Below are 18,229 nucleotides of genomic sequence, written 5' to 3'. Positions count from 1 at the left end.
ATACATTTGGGTGAATATAAAAGGTCGTAAAAAAATTTTGAAATACAGGTGATGAATCCGCTAAATATCGTCTTAAGTCATTTCTATTAAACTAATCATACTTTTTATATTTTTAACGTTAAGTTCACATTATTTTACATCTAAAACACGTGTTTACAATACATTTGGGTGAATACAAAAAATAGAAAAAAAATTTGGTAAAAAATGGTGATAATTCCGCTAAATATCGTTTAAAGTCATTTGTATTGAACTAATCATACTTTTTATATTTTTATCGTTAAGTTCACATTATTTTACATCTAAAACACGTATTTACAATACATTTGGGTGAATACAAAAAATAGAAAAAAAATTTGGGAAAAAATTTGGTAAAAAATGGTGATAATTCCGCTAAATATCGTTTAAAGTCATTTGTATTGAACTAATCATACTTTTTATATTTTTATCGTTAAGTTCACATTATTTTACATCTAAAACACGTATTTACAATACATTTGGGTGAATACAAAAAATAGAAAAAAAATTTGGGAAAAAATTTGGTAAAAAATGGTGATAATTCCGCTAAATATCGTTTAATGTCATTTGTATTGAACTAATCATACTTTTTATATTTTTATCGTTAAGTTCACATTATTTTACATCTAAAACACGTATTTACAATACATTTGGGTGAATACAAAAAATAGAAAAAAAATTTGGGAAAAAATTTGGTAAAAAATGGTGATAATTCCGCTAAATATCGTTTAAAGTCATTTGTATTGAACTAATCATACTTTTTATATTTTTATCGTTAAGTTCACATTATTTTACATCTAAAACACGTATTTACAATACATTTGGGTGAATACAAAAAATAGAAAAAAAATTTGGGAAAAAATTTGGTAAAAAATGGTGATAATTCCGCTAAATATCGTTTAAAGTCATTTGTATTGAACTAATCATACTTTTTATATTTTTATCGTTAAGTTCACATTATTTTACATCTAAAACACGTATTTACAATACATTTGGGTGAATACAAAAAATAGAAAAAAAATTTGGGAAAAAATTTGGTAAAAAATGGTGATAATTCCGCTAAATATCGTATAAAGTCATTTCTATTAAACTAATCATACTTTTTATATTTTTAACGTTAAGTTCACATTATTTTACATCTAAAACACGTGTTTACAATACATTTGGGTGAATATAATAGGTCGTAAAAAAATTTTGAAATACAGGTGATGAATCCGCTAAATATCGTCTTAAGTCATTTCTATTAAACTAATCATACTTTTTATATTTTTAACGTTAAGTTCACATTATTTTACATTTAAAACACGTGTTTACAATACATTTGTGTGAATACAAAAAATAGAAAAAAAATTTGGGAAAAAATTGGGTAAAAAATGGTGATAATTCCGCTAAATATCGTTTAAAGTCATTTGTATTGAACTAATCATACTTTTTATATTTTTATCGTTAAGTTCACATTATTTTACATCTAAAACACGTATTTACAATACATTTGGGTGAATACAAAAAATAGAAAAAAAATTTGGGAAAAAATTTGGTAAAAAATGGTGATAATTCCGCTAAATATCGTTTAAAGTCATTTGTATTGAACTAATCATACTTTTTATATTTTTATCGTTAAGTTCACATAATTTTACATCTAAAACACGTATTTACAATACATTTGGGTGAATATAAAAGGTCGTAAAAAAATTTTGAAATACAGGTGATGAATCCGCTAAATATCGTCTTAAGTCATTTCTATTAAACTAATCATACTTTTTATATTTTTAACGTTAAGTTCACATTATTTTACATCTAAAACACGTGTTTACAATACATTTGGGTGAATACAAAAAATAGAAAAAAAATTTGGTAAAAAATGGTGATAATTCCGCTAAATATCGTTTAAAGTCATTTGTATTGAACTAATCATACTTTTTATATTTTTATCGTTAAGTTCACATTATTTTACATCTAAAACACGTATTTACAATACATTTGGGTGAATACAAAAAATAGAAAAAAAATTTGGGAAAAAATTTGGTAAAAAATGGTGATAATTCCGCTAAATATCGTTTAAAGTCATTTGTATTGAACTAATCATACTTTTTATATTTTTATCGTTAAGTTCACATTATTTTACATCTAAAACACGTATTTACAATACATTTGGGTGAATACAAAAAATAGAAAAAAAATTTGGGAAAAAATTTGGTAAAAAATGGTGATAATTCCGCTAAATATCGTTTAATGTCATTTGTATTGAACTAATCATACTTTTTATATTTTTATCGTTAAGTTCACATTATTTTACATCTAAAACACGTATTTACAATACATTTGGGTGAATACAAAAAATAGAAAAAAAATTTGGGAAAAAATTTGGTAAAAAATGGTGATAATTCCGCTAAATATCGTTTAAAGTCATTTGTATTGAACTAATCATACTTTTTATATTTTTATCGTTAAGTTCACATTATTTTACATCTAAAACACGTATTTACAATACATTTGGGTGAATACAAAAAATAGAAAAAAAATTTGGGAAAAAATTTGGTAAAAAATGGTGATAATTCCGCTAAATATCGTTTAAAGTCATTTGTATTGAACTAATCATACTTTTTATATTTTTATCGTTAAGTTCACATTATTTTACATCTAAAACACGTATTTACAATACATTTGGGTGAATACAAAAAATAGAAAAAAAATTTGGGAAAAAATTTGGTAAAAAATGGTGATAATTCCGCTAAATATCGTATAAAGTCATTTCTATTAAACTAATCATACTTTTTATATTTTTAACGTTAAGTTCACATTATTTTACATCTAAAACACGTGTTTACAATACATTTGGGTGAATATAATAGGTCGTAAAAAAATTTTGAAATACAGGTGATGAATCCGCTAAATATCGTCTTAAGTCATTTCTATTAAACTAATCATACTTTTTATATTTTTAACGTTAAGTTCACATTATTTTACATTTAAAACACGTGTTTACAATACATTTGTGTGAATACAAAAAATAGAAAAAAAATTTGGGAAAAAATTGGGTAAAAAATGGTGATAATTCCGCTAAATATCGTTTAAAGTCATTTGTATTGAACTAATCATACTTTTTATATTTTTATCGTTAAGTTCACATTATTTTACATCTAAAACACGTATTTACAATACATTTGGGTGAATACAAAAAATAGAAAAAAAATTTGGGAAAAAATTTGGTAAAAAATGGTGATAATTCCGCTAAATATCGTTTAAAGTCATTTGTATTGAACTAATCATACTTTTTATATTTTTATCGTTAAGTTCACATAATTTTACATCTAAAACACGTATTTACAATACATTTGGGTGAATATAAAAGGTCGTAAAAAAATTTTGAAATACAGGTGATGAATCCGCTAAATATCGTCTTAAGTCATTTCTATTAAACTAATCATACTTTTTATATTTTTAACGTTAAGTTCACATTATTTTACATCTAAAACACGTGTTTACAATACATTTGGGTGAATACAAAAAATAGAAAAAAAATTTGGTAAAAAATGGTGATAATTCCGCTAAATATCGTTTAAAGTCATTTGTATTGAACTAATCATACTTTTTATATTTTTATCGTTAAGTTCACATTATTTTACATCTAAAACACGTATTTACAATACATTTGGGTGAATACAAAAAATAGAAAAAAAATTTGGGAAAAAATTTGGTAAAAAATGGTGATAATTCCGCTAAATATCGTATAAAGTCATTTCTATTAAACTAATCATACTTTTTATATTTTTAACGTTAAGTTCACATTATTTTACATCTAAAACACGTGTTTACAATACATTTGGGTGAATATAATAGGTCGTAAAAAAATTTTGAAATACAGGTGATGAATCCGCTAAATATCGTCTTAAGTCATTTCTATTAAACTAATCATACTTTTTATATTTTTAACGTTAAGTTCACATTATTTTACATTTAAAACACGTGTTTACAATACATTTGTGTGAATACAAAAAATAGAAAAAAAATTTGGGAAAAAATTGGGTAAAAAATGGTGATAATTCCGCTAAATATCGTTTAAAGTCATTTGTATTGAACTAATCATACTTTTTATATTTTTATCGTTAAGTTCACATTATTTTACATCTAAAACACGTATTTACAATACATTTGGGTGAATACAAAAAATAGAAAAAAAATTTGGGAAAAAATTTGGTAAAAAATGGTGATAATTCCGCTAAATATCGTTTAAAGTCATTTGTATTGAACTAATCATACTTTTTATATTTTTATCGTTAAGTTCACATAATTTTACATCTAAAACACGTATTTACAATACATTTGGGTGAATATAAAAGGTCGTAAAAAAATTTTGAAATACAGGTGATGAATCCGCTAAATATCGTCTTAAGTCATTTCTATTAAACTAATCATACTTTTTATATTTTTAACGTTAAGTTCACATTATTTTACATCTAAAACACGTGTTTACAATACATTTGGGTGAATACAAAAAATAGAAAAAAAATTTGGTAAAAAATGGTGATAATTCCGCTAAATATCGTTTAAAGTCATTTGTATTGAACTAATCATACTTTTTATATTTTTATCGTTAAGTTCACATTATTTTACATCTAAAACACGTATTTACAATACATTTGGGTGAATACAAAAAATAGAAAAAAAATTTGGGAAAAAATTTGGTAAAAAATGGTGATAATTCCGCTAAATATCGTATAAAGTCATTTCTATTAAACTAATCATACTTTTTATATTTTTAACGTTAAGTTCACATTATTTTACATCTAAAACACGTGTTTACAATACATTTGGGTGAATATAATAGGTCGTAAAAAAATTTTGAAATACAGGTGATGAATCCGCTAAATATCGTCTTAAGTCATTTCTATTAAACTAATCATACTTTTTATATTTTTAACGTTAAGTTCACATTATTTTACATTTAAAACACGTGTTTACAATACATTTGTGTGAATACAAAAAATAGAAAAAAAATTTGGGAAAAAATTGGGTAAAAAATGGTGATAATTCCGCTAAATATCGTTTAAAGTCATTTGTATTGAACTAATCATACTTTTTATATTTTTATCGTTAAGTTCACATAATTTTACATCTAAAACACGTCTTTACAATACATTTGGGTGAATATAAAAGGTCGTAAAAAAATATTGAAATACAGGTGATGAATCCGCTAAATATCGTCTTAAGTCATTTCTATTAAACTAATCATACTTTTTATATTTTTAACGTTAAGTTCACATTATTTTACATCTAAAACACGTGTTTACAATACATTTGGGTGAATACAAAAAATAGAAAAAAAATTTGGTAAAAAATGGTGATAATTCCGCTAAATATCGTTTAAAGACATTTGTATTGAACTAATCATACTTTTTATATTTTTATCGTTAAGTTCACATTATTTTACATCTAAAACACGTCTTTACAATACATTTGGGTGAATATAAAAGGTCGTAAAAAAATTTTGAAATACAGGTGATGAATCCGCTAAATATCGTCTTAAGTCATTTCTATTAAACTAATCATACTTTTTATATTTTTAACGTTAAGTTCACATTATTTTACATCTAAAACACGTGTTTACAATACATTTGGGTGAATACAAAAAATAGAAAAAAAATTTGGTAAAAAATGGGGTAAAAAATGGTGATAATTCCGCTAAATATCGTTTAAAGTCATTTGTATTGAACTAATCATACTTTTTATATTTTTATCGTTAAGTTCACATAATTTTACATCTAAAACACGTCTTTACAATACATTTGGGTGAATATAAAAGGTCGTAAAAAAATATTGAAATACAGGTGATGAATCCGCTAAATATCGTCTTAAGTCATTTCTATTAAACTAATCATACTTTTTATATTTTTAACGTTAAGTTCACATTATTTTACATCTAAAACACGTGTTTACAATACATTTGGGTGAATACAAAAAATAGAAAAAAAATTTGGTAAAAAATGGTGATAATTCCGCTAAATTTCGTTTAAAGACATTTGTATTGAACTAATCATACTTTTTATATTTTTATCGTTAAGTTCACATTATTTTACATCTAAAACACGTCTTTACAATACATTTGGGTGAATATAAAAGGTCGTAAAAAAATTTTGAAATACAGGTGATGAATCCGCTAAATATCGTCTTAAGTCATTTCTATTAAACTAATCATACTTTTTATATTTTTAACGTTAAGTTCACATTATTTTACATCTAAAACACGTGTTTACAATACATTTGGGTGAATACAAAAAATAGAAAAAAAATTTGGTAAAAAATGGTGATAATTCCGCTAAATATCGTTTAAAGTCATTTGTATTGAACTAATCATACTTTTTATATTTTTATCGTTAAGTTCACATTATTTTACATCTAAAACACGTATTTACAATACATTTGGGTGAATACAAAAAATAGAAAAAAAATTTGGGAAAAAATTTGGTAAAAAATGGTGATAATTCCGCTAAATATCGTATAAAGTCATTTCTATTAAACTAATCATACTTTTTATATTTTTAACGTTAAGTTCACATTATTTTACATCTAAAACACGTGTTTACAATACATTTGGGTGAATATAATAGGTCGTAAAAAAATTTTGAAATACAGGTGATGAATCCGCTAAATATCGTCTTAAGTCATTTCTATTAAACTAATCATACTTTTTATATTTTTAACGTTAAGTTCACATTATTTTACATTTAAAACACGTGTTTACAATACATTTGTGTGAATACAAAAAATAGAAAAAAAATTTGGGAAAAAATTGGGTAAAAAATGGTGATAATTCCGCTAAATATCGTTTAAAGTCATTTGTATTGAACTAATCATACTTTTTATATTTTTATCGTTAAGTTCACATTATTTTACATCTAAAACACGTATTTACAATACATTTGGGTGAATACAAAAAATAGAAAAAAAATTTGGGAAAAAATTTGGTAAAAAATGGTGATAATTCCGCTAAATATCGTTTAAAGTCATTTGTATTGAACTAATCATACTTTTTATATTTTTATCGTTAAGTTCACATAATTTTACATCTAAAACACGTATTTACAATACATTTGGGTGAATATAAAAGGTCGTAAAAAAATTTTGAAATACAGGTGATGAATCCGCTAAATATCGTCTTAAGTCATTTCTATTAAACTAATCATACTTTTTATATTTTTAACGTTAAGTTCACATTATTTTACATCTAAAACACGTGTTTACAATACATTTGGGTGAATACAAAAAATAGAAAAAAAATTTGGTAAAAAATGGTGATAATTCCGCTAAATATCGTTTAAAGTCATTTGTATTGAACTAATCATACTTTTTATATTTTTATCGTTAAGTTCACATTATTTTACATCTAAAACACGTATTTACAATACATTTGGGTGAATACAAAAAATAGAAAAAAAATTTGGGAAAAAATTTGGTAAAAAATGGTGATAATTCCGCTAAATATCGTATAAAGTCATTTCTATTAAACTAATCATACTTTTTATATTTTTAACGTTAAGTTCACATTATTTTACATCTAAAACACGTGTTTACAATACATTTGGGTGAATATAATAGGTCGTAAAAAAATTTTGAAATACAGGTGATGAATCCGCTAAATATCGTCTTAAGTCATTTCTATTAAACTAATCATACTTTTTATATTTTTAACGTTAAGTTCACATTATTTTACATTTAAAACACGTGTTTACAATACATTTGTGTGAATACAAAAAATAGAAAAAAAATTTGGGAAAAAATTGGGTAAAAAATGGTGATAATTCCGCTAAATATCGTTTAAAGTCATTTGTATTGAACTAATCATACTTTTTATATTTTTATCGTTAAGTTCACATAATTTTACATCTAAAACACGTCTTTACAATACATTTGGGTGAATATAAAAGGTCGTAAAAAAATATTGAAATACAGGTGATGAATCCGCTAAATATCGTCTTAAGTCATTTCTATTAAACTAATCATACTTTTTATATTTTTAACGTTAAGTTCACATTATTTTACATCTAAAACACGTGTTTACAATACATTTGGGTGAATACAAAAAATAGAAAAAAAATTTGGTAAAAAATGGTGATAATTCCGCTAAATATCGTTTAAAGACATTTGTATTGAACTAATCATACTTTTTATATTTTTATCGTTAAGTTCACATTATTTTACATCTAAAACACGTCTTTACAATACATTTGGGTGAATATAAAAGGTCGTAAAAAAATTTTGAAATACAGGTGATGAATCCGCTAAATATCGTCTTAAGTCATTTCTATTAAACTAATCATACTTTTTATATTTTTAACGTTAAGTTCACATTATTTTACATCTAAAACACGTGTTTACAATACATTTGGGTGAATACAAAAAATAGAAAAAAAATTTGGTAAAAAATGGGGTAAAAAATGGTGATAATTCCGCTAAATATCGTTTAAAGTCATTTGTATTGAACTAATCATACTTTTTATATTTTTATCGTTAAGTTCACATAATTTTACATCTAAAACACGTCTTTACAATACATTTGGGTGAATATAAAAGGTCGTAAAAAAATATTGAAATACAGGTGATGAATCCGCTAAATATCGTCTTAAGTCATTTCTATTAAACTAATCATACTTTTTATATTTTTAACGTTAAGTTCACATTATTTTACATCTAAAACACGTGTTTACAATACATTTGGGTGAATACAAAAAATAGAAAAAAAATTTGGTAAAAAATGGTGATAATTCCGCTAAATTTCGTTTAAAGACATTTGTATTGAACTAATCATACTTTTTATATTTTTATCGTTAAGTTCACATTATTTTACATCTAAAACACGTCTTTACAATACATTTGGGTGAATATAAAAGGTCGTAAAAAAATTTTGAAATACAGGTGATGAATCCGCTAAATATCGTCTTAAGTCATTTCTATTAAACTAATCATACTTTTTATATTTTTAACGTTAAGTTCACATTATTTTACATCTAAAACACGTGTTTACAATACATTTGGGTGAATACAAAAAATAGAAAAAAAATTTGGTAAAAAATGGTGATAATTCCGCTAAATATCGTTTAAAGTCATTTGTATTGAACTAATCATACTTTTTATATTTTTATCGTTAAGTTCACATTATTTTACATCTAAAACACGTATTTACAATACATTTGGGTGAATACAAAAAATAGAAAAAAAATTTGGGAAAAAATTTGGTAAAAAATGGTGATAATTCCGCTAAATATCGTTTAAAGTCATTTGTATTGAACTAATCATACTTTTTATATTTTTATCGTTAAGTTCACATTATTTTACATCTAAAACACGTATTTACAATACATTTGGGTGAATACAAAAAATAGAAAAAAAATTTGGGAAAAAATTTGGTAAAAAATGGTGATAATTCCGCTAAATATCGTTTAATGTCATTTGTATTGAACTAATCATACTTTTTATATTTTTATCGTTAAGTTCACATTATTTTACATCTAAAACACGTCTTTACAATACATTTGGGTGAATATAAAAGGTCGTAAAAAAATTTTGAAATACAGGTGATGAATCCGCTAAATATCGTCTTAAGTCATTTCTATTAAACTAATCATACTTTTTATATTTTTAACGTTAAGTTCACATTATTTTACATCTAAAACACGTGTTTACAATACATTTGGGTGAATACAAAAAATAGAAAAAAAATTTGGTAAAAAATGGTGATAATTCCGCTAAATATCGTTTAAAGTCATTTGTATTGAACTAATCATACTTTTTATATTTTTATCGTTAAGTTCACATTATTTTACATCTAAAACACGTATTTACAATACATTTGGGTGAATACAAAAAATAGAAAAAAAATTTGGGAAAAAATTTGGTAAAAAATGGTGATAATTCCGCTAAATATCGTATAAAGTCATTTCTATTAAACTAATCATACTTTTTATATTTTTAACGTTAAGTTCACATTATTTTACATCTAAAACACGTGTTTACAATACATTTGGGTGAATATAATAGGTCGTAAAAAAATTTTGAAATACAGGTGATGAATCCGCTAAATATCGTCTTAAGTCATTTCTATTAAACTAATCATACTTTTTATATTTTTAACGTTAAGTTCACATTATTTTACATTTAAAACACGTGTTTACAATACATTTGTGTGAATACAAAAAGTAGAAAAAAAATTTGGGAAAAAATTGGGTAAAAAATGGTGATAATTCCGCTAAATATCGTTTAAAGTCATTTGTATTGAACTAATCATACTTTTTATATTTTTATCGTTAAGTTCACATAATTTTACATCTAAAACACGTCTTTACAATACATTTGGGTGAATATAAAAGGTCGTAAAAAAATATTGAAATACAGGTGATGAATCCGCTAAATATCGTCTTAAGTCATTTCTATTAAACTAATCATACTTTTTATATTTTTAACGTTCAGTTCACATTATTTTACATCTAAAACACGTGTTTACAATACATTTGGGTGAATACAAAAAATAGAAAAAAAATTTGGTAAAAAATGGTGATAATTCCGCTAAATATCGTTTAAAGTCATTTGTATTGAACTAATCATACTTTTTATATTTTTATCGTTAAGTTCACATTATTTTACATCTAAAACACGTCTTTACAATACATTTGGGTGAATATAAAAGGTCGTAAAAAAATTTTGAAATACAGGTGATGAATCCGCTAAATATCGTCTTAAGTCATTTCTATTAAACTAATCATACTTTTTATATTTTTAACGTTAAGTTCACATTATTTTACATCTAAATCACGTGTTTACAATACATTTGGGTGAATACAAAAAATAGAAAAAAAATTTGGTAAAAAATGGTGATAATTCCGCTAAATATCGTTTAAAGTCATTTGTATTGAACTAATCATACTTTTTATATTTTTATCGTTAAGTTCACATTATTTTACATCTAAAACACGTATTTACAATACATTTGGGTGAATACAAAAAATAGAAAAAAAATTTGGGAAAAAATTTGGTAAAAAATGGTGATAATTCCGCTAAATATCGTTTAAAGTCATTTGTATTGAACTAATCATACTTTTTATATTTTTATCGTTAAGTTCACATTATTTTACATCTAAAACACGTATTTACAATACATTTGGGTGAATACAAAAAATAGAAAAAAAATTTGGGAAAAAATTTGGTAAAAAATGGTGATAATTCCGCTAAATATCGTTTAAAGTCATTTGTATTGAACTAATCATACTTTTTATATTTTTATCGTTAAGTTCACATTATTTTACATCTAAAACACGTATTTACAATACATTTGGGTGAATACAAAAAATAGAAAAAAAATTTGGGAAAAAATTTGGTAAAAAATGGTGATAATTCCGCTAAATATCGTATAAAGTCATTTCTATTAAACTAATCATACTTTTTATATTTTTAACGTTAAGTTCACATTATTTTACATCTAAAACACGTGTTTACAATACATTTGGGTGAATACAAAAAATAGAAAAAAAATTTGGTAAAAAATGGTGATAATTCCGCTAAATATCGTTTAAAGTCATTTGTATTGAACTAATCATACTTTTTATATTTTTATCGTTAAGTTCACATTATTTTACATCTAAAACACGTATTTACAATACATTTGGGTGAATACAAAAAATAGAAAAAAAATTTGGGAAAAAATTTGGTAAAAAATGGTGATAATTCCGCTAAATATCGTATAAAGTCATTTCTATTAAACTAATCATACTTTTTATATTTTTAACGTTAAGTTCACATTATTTTACATCTAAAACACGTGTTTACAATACATTTGGGTGAATATAATAGGTCGTAAAAAAATTTTGAAATACAGGTGATGAATCCGCTAAATATCGTCTTAAGTCATTTCTATTAAACTAATCATACTTTTTATATTTTTAACGTTAAGTTCACATTATTTTACATTTAAAACACGTGTTTACAATACATTTGTGTGAATACAAAAAATAGAAAAAAAATTTGGGAAAAAATTGGGTAAAAAATGGTGATAATTCCGCTAAATATCGTTTAAAGTCATTTGTATTGAACTAATCATACTTTTTATATTTTTATCGTTAAGTTCACATAATTTTACATCTAAAACACGTCTTTACAATACATTTGGGTGAATATAAAAGGTCGTAAAAAAATATTGAAATACAGGTGATGAATCCGCTAAATATCGTCTTAAGTCATTTCTATTAAACTAATCATACTTTTTATATTTTTAACGTTCAGTTCACATTATTTTACATCTAAAACACGTGTTTACAATACATTTGGGTGAATACAAAAAATAGAAAAAAAATTTGGTAAAAAATGGTGATAATTCCGCTAAATATCGTTTAAAGTCATTTGTATTGAACTAATCATACTTTTTATATTTTTATCGTTAAGTTCACATTATTTTACATCTAAAACACGTCTTTACAATACATTTGGGTGAATATAAAAGGTCGTAAAAAAATTTTGAAATACAGGTGATGAATCCGCTAAATATCGTCTTAAGTCATTTCTATTAAACTAATCATACTTTTTATATTTTTAACGTTAAGTTCACATTATTTTACATCTAAATCACGTGTTTACAATACATTTGGGTGAATACAAAAAATAGAAAAAAAATTTGGTAAAAAATGGTGATAATTCCGCTAAATATCGTTTAAAGTCATTTGTATTGAACTAATCATACTTTTTATATTTTTATCGTTAAGTTCACATTATTTTACATCTAAAACACGTATTTACAATACATTTGGGTGAATACAAAAAATAGAAAAAAAATTTGGGAAAAAATTTGGTAAAAAATGGTGATAATTCCGCTAAATATCGTTTAAAGTCATTTGTATTGAACTAATCATACTTTTTATATTTTTATCGTTAAGTTCACATTATTTTACATCTAAAACACGTATTTACAATACATTTGGGTGAATACAAAAAATAGAAAAAAAATTTGGGAAAAAATTTGGTAAAAAATGGTGATAATTCCGCTAAATATCGTTTAAAGTCATTTGTATTGAACTAATCATACTTTTTATATTTTTATCGTTAAGTTCACATTATTTTACATCTAAAACACGTCTTTACAATACATTTGGGTGAATACAAAAAATAGAAAAAAAATTTGGGAAAAAATTTGGTAAAAAATGGTGATAATTCCGCTAAATATCGTTTAATGTCATTTGTATTGAACTAATCATACTTTTTATATTTTTATCGTTAAGTTCACATTATTTTACATCTAAAACACGTCTTTACAATACATTTGGGTGAATATAAAAGGTCGTAAAAAAATTTTGAAATACAGGTGATGAATCCGCTAAATATCGTCTTAAGTCATTTCTATTAAACTAATCATACTTTTTATATTTTTAACGTTAAGTTCACATAATTTTACATCTAAAACACGTGTTTACAATACATTTGGGTGAATACAAAAAATAGAAAAAAAATTTGGTAAAAAATGGTGATAATTCCGCTAAATATCGTTTAAAGTCATTTGTATTGAACTAATCATACTTTTTATATTTTTATCGTTAAGTTCACATTATTTTACATCTAAAACACGTATTTACAATACATTTGGGTGAATACAAAAAATAGAAAAAAAATTTGGGAAAAAATTTGGTAAAAAATGGTGATAATTCCGCTAAATATCGTTTAAAGTCATTTGTATTGAACTAATCATACTTTTTATATTTTTATCGTTAAGTTCACATTATTTTACATCTAAAACACGTATTTACAATACATTTGGGTGAATACAAAAAATAGAAAAAAAATTTGGGAAAAAATTTGGTAAAAAATGGTGATAATTCCGCTAAATATCGTTTAATGTCATTTGTATTGAACTAATCATACTTTTTATATTTTTATCGTTAAGTTCACATTATTTTACATCTAAAACACGTCTTTACAATACATTTGGGTGAATATAAAAGGTCGTAAAAAAATTTTGAAATACAGGTGATGAATCCGCTAAATATCGTCTTAAGTCATTTCTATTAAACTAATCATACTTTTTATATTTTTAACGTTAAGTTCACATAATTTTACATCTAAAACACGTGTTTACAATACATTTGGGTGAATACAAAAAATAGAAAAAAAATTTGGTAAAAAATGGTGATAATTCCGCTAAATATCGTTTAAAGTCATTTGTATTGAACTAATCATACTTTTTATATTTTTATCGTTAAGTTCACATTATTTTACATCTAAAACACGTATTTACAATACATTTGGGTGAATAAAAAAAATAGAAAAAAAATTTGGGAAAAAATTTGGTAAAAAATGGTGATAATTCCGCTAAATATCGTTTAAAGTCATTTGTATTGAACTAATCATACTTTTTATATTTTTATCGTTAAGTTCACATTATTTTACATCTAAAACACGTATTTACAATACATTTGGGTGAATACAAAAAATAGAAAAAAAATTTGGGAAAAAATTTGGTAAAAAATGGTGATAATTCCGCTAAATATCGTTTAAAGTCATTTGTATTGAACTAATCATACTTTTTATATTTTTATCGTTAAGTTCACATTATTTTACATCTAAAACACGTCTTTACAATACATTTGGGTGAATATAAAAGGTCGTAAAAAAATTTTGAAATACAGGTGATGAATCCGCTAAATATCGTCTTAAGTCATTTCTATTAAACTAATCATACTTTTTATATTTTTAACGTTAAGTTCACATTATTTTACATCTAAAACACGTGTTTACAATACATTTGGGTGAATACAAAAAATAGAAAAAAAATTTGGTAAAAAATGGTGATAATTCCGCTAAATATCGTTTAAAGTCATTTGTATTGAACTAATCATACTTTTTATATTTTTATCGTTAAGTTCACATAATTTTACATCTAAAACACGTATTTACAATACATTTGGGTGAATACAAAAAATAGAAAAAAAATTTGGTAAAAAATGGTGATAATTCCGCTAAATATCGTATAAAGTCATTTCTATTAAACTAATCATACTTTTTATATTTTTAACGTTAAGTTCACATTATTTTACATCTAAAACACGTATTTACAATACATTTGGGTGAATAAAAAAAATAGAAAAAAAATTTGGGAAAAAATTTGGTAAAAAATGGTGATAATTCCGCTAAATATCGTATAAAGTCATTTCTATTAAACTAATCATACTTTTTATATTTTTAACGTTAAGTTCACATTATTTTACATCTAAAACACGTGTTTACAATACATTTGGGTGAATATAATAGGTCGTAAAAAAATTTTGAAATACAGGTGATGAATCCGCTAAATATCGTCTTAAGTCATTTCTATTAAACTAATCATACTTTTTATATTTTTAACGTTAAGTTCACATTATTTTACATTTAAAACACGTGTTTACAATACATTTGTGTGAATACAAAAAATAGAAAAAAAATTTGGGAAAAAATTGGGTAAAAAATGGTGATAATTCCGCTAAATATCGTTTAAAGTCATTTGTATTGAACTAATCATACTTTTTATATTTTTATCGTTAAGTTCACATTATTTTACATCTAAAACACGTATTTACAATACATTTGGGTGAATACAAAAAATAGAAAAAAAATTTGGTAAAAAATGGTGATAATTCCGCTAAATATCGTATAAAGTCATTTCTATTAAACTAATCATACTTTTTATATTTTTAACGTTAAGTTCACATTATTTTACATCTAAAACACGTGTTTACAATGCATTTGGGTGAATATAATAGGTCGTAAAAAAATTTTGAAATACAGGTGATGAATCCGCTAAATATCGTCTTAAGTCATTTCTATTAAACTAATCATACTTTTTATATTTTTAACGTTAAGTTCACATTATTTTACATCTAAAACACGTGTTTACAATACATTTGGGTGAATACAAAAAATAGAAAAAAAATTTGGTAAAAAATGGTGATAATTCCGCTAAATATCGTTTAAAGTCATTTGTATTGAACTAATCATACTTTTTATATTTTTATCGTTAAGTTCACATAATTTTACATCTAAAACACGTCTTTACAATACATTTGGGTGAATATAAAAGGTCGTAAAAAAATATTGAAATACAGGTGATGAATCCGCTAAATATCGTCTTAAGTCATTTCTATTAAACTAATCATACTTTTTATATTTTTAACGTTAAGTTCACATTATTTTACATCTAAAACACGTGTTTACAATACATTTGGGTGAATACAAAAAATAGAAAAAAAATTTGGTAAAAAATGGTGATAATTCCGCTAAATATCGTTTAAAGTCATTTGTATTGAACTAATCATACTTTTTATATTTTTATCGTTAAGTTCACATTATTTTACATCTAAAACACGTCTTTACAATACATTTGGGTGAATATAAAAGGTCGTAAAAAAATTTTGAAATACAGGTGATGAATCCGCTAAATATCGTCTTAAGTCATTTCTATTAAACTAATCATACTTTTTATATTTTTAACGTTAAGTTCACATTATTTTACATCTAAAACACGTGTTTACAATACATTTGGGTGAATACAAAAAATAGAAAAAAAATTTGGTAAAAAATGGTGATAATTCCGCTAAATATCGTTTAAAGTCATTTGTATTGAACTAATCATACTTTTTATATTTTTATCGTTAAGTTCACATTATTTTACATCTAAAACACGTATTTACAATACATTTGGGTGAATACAAAAAATAGAAAAAAAATTTGGGAAAAAATTTGGTAAAAAATGGTGATAATTCCGCTAAATATCGTTTAAAGTCATTTGTATTGAACTAATCATACTTTTTATATTTTTATCGTTAAGTTCACATTATTTTACATCTAAAACACGTATTTACAATACATTTGGGTGAATACAAAAAATAGAAAAAAAATTTGGGAAAAAATTTGGTAAAAAATGGTGATAATTCCGCTAAATATCGTTTAATGTCATTTGTATTGAACTAATCATACTTTTTATATTTTTATCGTTAAGTTCACATTATTTTACATCTAAAACACGTCTTTACAATACATTTGGGTGAATATAAAAGGTCGTAAAAAAATTTTGAAATACAGGTGATGAATCCGCTAAATATCGTCTTAAGTCATTTCTATTAAACTAATCATACTTTTTATATTTTTAACGTTAAGTTCACATAATTTTACATCTAAAACACGTGTTTACAATACATTTGGGTGAATACAAAAAATAGAAAAAAAATTTGGTAAAAAATGGTGATAATTCCGCTAAATATCGTTTAAAGTCATTTGTATTGAACTAATCATACTTTTTATATTTTTATCGTTAAGTTCACATTATTTTACATCTAAAACACGTATTTACAATACATTTGGGTGAATACAAAAAATAGAAAAAAAATTTGGGAAAAAATTTGGTAAAAAATGGTGATAATTCCGCTAAATATCGTTTAAAGTCATTTGTATTGAACTAATCATACTTTTTATATTTTTATCGTTAAGTTCACATTATTTTACATCTAAAACACGTATTTACAATACATTTGGGTGAATACAAAAAATAGAAAAAAAATTTGGGAAAAAATTTGGTAAAAAATGGTGATAATTCCGCTAAATATCGTTTAAAGTCATTTGTATTGAACTAATCATACTTTTTATATTTTTATCGTTAAGTTCACATTATTTTACATCTAAAACACGTCTTTACAATACATTTGGGTGAATATAAAAGGTCGTAAAAAAATTTTGAAATACAGGTGATGAATCCGCTAAATATCGTCTTAAGTCATTTCTATTAAACTAATCATACTTTTTATATTTTTAACGTTAAGTTCACATTATTTTACATCTAAAACACGTGTTTACAATACATTTGGGTGAATACAAAAAATAGAAAAAAAATTTGGTAAAAAATGGTGATAATTCCGCTAAATATCGTTTAAAGTCATTTGTATTGAACTAATCATACTTTTTATATTTTTATCGTTAAGTTCACATTATTTTGCATCTAAAACACGTCTTTACAATACATTTGGGTGAATATAAAAGGTCGTAAAAAAATTTTGAAATACAGGTGATGAATCCGCTAAATATCGTCTTAAGTCATTTCTATTAAACTAATCATACTTTTTATATTTTTAACGTTAAGTTCACATTATTTTACATCTAAAACACGTGTATATAATACATTTGGGTGAATACAAAAAATAGAAAAAAAATTTGG

Source organism: Diuraphis noxia, unplaced genomic scaffold, assembly GCF_037042655.1.
Source record: "Diuraphis noxia isolate RWA-SAM2 unplaced genomic scaffold, SU_Dnox_SAM2 contig0008, whole genome shotgun sequence".
Taxonomy (NCBI): Eukaryota; Metazoa; Arthropoda; class Insecta; order Hemiptera; family Aphididae; genus Diuraphis; species Diuraphis noxia.
Note: the sequence above shows the minus strand (reverse complement) of the source record.